The 3,044-nt window shown below is 40.8% G+C and overlaps 1 pseudogene; it reads left to right on the top strand.

Annotated features, from left to right (window-relative positions):
* Nucleotides 1-742: 742 nt before the first annotated feature.
* LOC101018339 lies at nt 743-2,826 on the top strand (annotated as a pseudogene).
* The last annotated feature ends 218 nt before the right edge of the window (nt 2,827-3,044 follow it).

Raw genomic sequence — 3,044 nt, 5'->3', positions numbered from 1 at the left:
ACATCCCCAATCATCTGGAAAATGCAACAAAATCACGTGAGATATCACCTCGCCGCATTTAGAATTATCAAGAAGATGAAAGATAACAAGTTTAATGAGGATGTGGAGAAAAGGGAACACTTATACACTGTTGATGCGAATGTAAATTTAGTACATTTTTAGATTTATTCATCTATTTGTTAGAAATGTGCATAGAAAACTATGCAGGTTTCTCAAAACAAAAATAGAAACAACAACAACAAAAAAAGAAAAGCAAAAACCTAAAAATGGAACTACCATACCATCCAGCAATCTCATTATTGAGTATATATCAAAAGCAAATAAAATCAGTATATTGAAGAGATATCTGCACTCGCATGTTTATCATAGCTCTACTGATAATAGCCAAGCTATGGAATCAATCTTAGTGTCCATCAGGGATAAATGGATGAACCAAATATGGTGTATACACACAATGGAATAGGATTTAACCATAGAATGAAATCCGGCGCTGCGCGCTGAAGTCAGCCTCTGACGTGGTCGCCCAGCGCCGGCTTCAGGCCTGGCCACGCGGGCCCCTACAGTTGGGCGTCCTGCGCAGTCCCTCCCTCAGGATCCCCCACCTTCCGCCTCCCAGCAGCTGGGGCTTTGCGGTTCAGCGGCTAACCTTCTGCTGCCGCCAGCCCAGATTAAGTGCTACTGGTCTCTACTCTCAGGGCAGAAGCACGAACAGCGGCGGGCGGTTTCTGACTCCCCTCCGTCGTCAGGCACTGCCTCAGAGCTTCCCCCTCCGCCATGCCTGGAGTCCGCCATGCCTGGAGTCCGCCATGCCTGGAGTCCGCCATGCCTGGAGTCCGCCATGCCTGGAGTCCGCCATGCCTGGAGTCCGCCATGCCTGGAGTCCGCCATGCCTGGAGTCCGCCATGCCTGGAGCCCACCCGCATCGCAGCGCCGAGTTGCTCCTGCTGGCGGCAGCCAGCGGGGTACTGGAGCGGCGGGACATCTCCGGGAGCGGGCGAGGGAGTAGCCACAGCCACCACGTCCTGTCTTTCCTGGGGGATGTGCAGAATCACCATGAAATTATGACTGTGTCATGCTGTGAATTACCAATGGGAAAATCGGAATCTAGAAAATGTTGCCACCATTTTAGCTCACCGTTTCCCCAAGAGCTATGTTTGGGTGATGAAGTGCTCCCAAATGCATTTGCAGAAATTCAGCTGCCATGATAATTTTGTGAAAAGTAGTAACTTTGGTTCCCCAGAAAAGAATAGTGACTCTGGAGCTTTTAAGCACCTTTGTATGTTATTAGTTAGTGCTTCGAAGTCAGAGTAGTTTATCAAATAAAAATTTCATTGTTTGGAACAAGGACTCCACAGCATCTAGTTGTAGTCCATTTCTTCTGATACTACAAATCTTTCCCAGGGAGAAAAAGAGAGGACCTGTGGAAAACCTGAGGAGTTGGCCATGAGTTTTTATCCACCATCACTAAAGGATGCACCTTTTACTTTGACTGGATTCAATAAAGGTTACGTTGTTTTGAATCAGTTTCTTTTTTAATGGAAAGAAGCCAAGAAAGACAAGAACATAGATGCTTTTAATAAAGCATAAGAACAATGTATTGGCTGGATTGTGGTCATTCCGGAGGAAGCAATACTTGGGTTACTTATCCACAAGTCTTGAAGGAATTTGCACAAACAGGGATTATTGTTCACATCCACGTAACAATTTGTCAAGTATGTGATCCAATAAGATCTTGGATTGGAAAGGAGCAAAATAAATTTGTTCTAGATACTTGGGGATATCGGTTTGCAGGCTACTAGCCGAATTCATTTCACAAAGGAAGCTCCCACCGTATTCACTTCAGAGTTCATGAAGAATTTTGAGGCTATAAGTATATTAATGTACTTGTTCAGTGGAAGAGCATAAGCACTTTGAGTGTTACAAATTCAGATAATGGAATGTAATTCATAGAATGTAATTCAGTTTTTGGGGGGCATGGGGGAAAGCCCACATTCTTCACATATGAGTGTAATGTGCAATAGTATTTCTTGCTCATAAATGTGAGCAGTTTTTAATTTGGGTTGCGTTAGAATTAGTTAATTTGAAATCTAACAAAGAGGTTTGTTATAATACTCAGGCAATATAAGACCCTTAAAAATGAAAGTTACAACATAGTTCTTGTAAAAGGTACTAAAATTTTTTCTGTTGGAAATAGTTGATTTTCTGAGTAATGGTACTCATTTTGGCGACATTTTAACAGTAATTAGCTATTTTGGCACTGCACTTAAAACTTGAGTGACAACATTTTGTTTCTCTTCAAACAAAAGCAAAGGCATAATGTTGTTTCCTATCATTTCGGAGCAACTGTACCCTGCCTCTTACGTTTTGTAAACTCATTAACTCATTCTTTAGTGTGCCACCAAGTGCGTTTTTCTTGAGAGTCAAAATATATTTGTTTCCCAATATCCAAAAAGGTACAATAGTGTAAAGGTGGTTTTCAAAAACATAGCCAAATGTGGTGGCATACACCTTTAGTCCCAGCTACTCAGGAGGCTGAGTCAGGAAGATCCTTTGAGCCCAGGCTGTAACGCACCATGATTGTGTTTGTGACTAGCTGCTGCACTCCAACCTGGGCAACATAGTTATACCTCATCTCTAAAACAAAGAGAACAAAACAAATTACATTTAAGCACTATCGCTTAATTTTTAATTGACAGTCTTTAACTGATTGTTTTGGATAAGACATTCTGGGGCTTCTTGAATCTTGGCCAAACACAGTTGTTTTGGAAAATTGTTTTAAATTCAGCATATTTATGTATTTTGAATAAAAATGTACTACAAGGAAAATTTCATATATCTAAATCAATGTTTCTCCAGAATCATGACCTTGTCTGAAAAAAAAAAATTTATCCTTGGCTAAAATTCAAAATTACATTGCTGTAAGAAAAGTTACAAGGGAAAGTTTAGGGACACAAATAATTTAATTTGGGCTCAAAAACTGAATTTGTTTAACATTGCTACATAATTTGGGTATGTAGCCACGTAAAATAAAAATGTTGATTTAT

Source organism: Papio anubis, chromosome 18, assembly GCF_008728515.1.
Source record: "Papio anubis isolate 15944 chromosome 18, Panubis1.0, whole genome shotgun sequence".
NCBI lineage: Eukaryota > Metazoa > Chordata > Mammalia > Primates > Cercopithecidae > Papio > Papio anubis.
The sequence above is the reverse complement of the archived record's forward strand: the minus strand, read 5'-3'. Positions and strand labels throughout refer to the sequence as shown.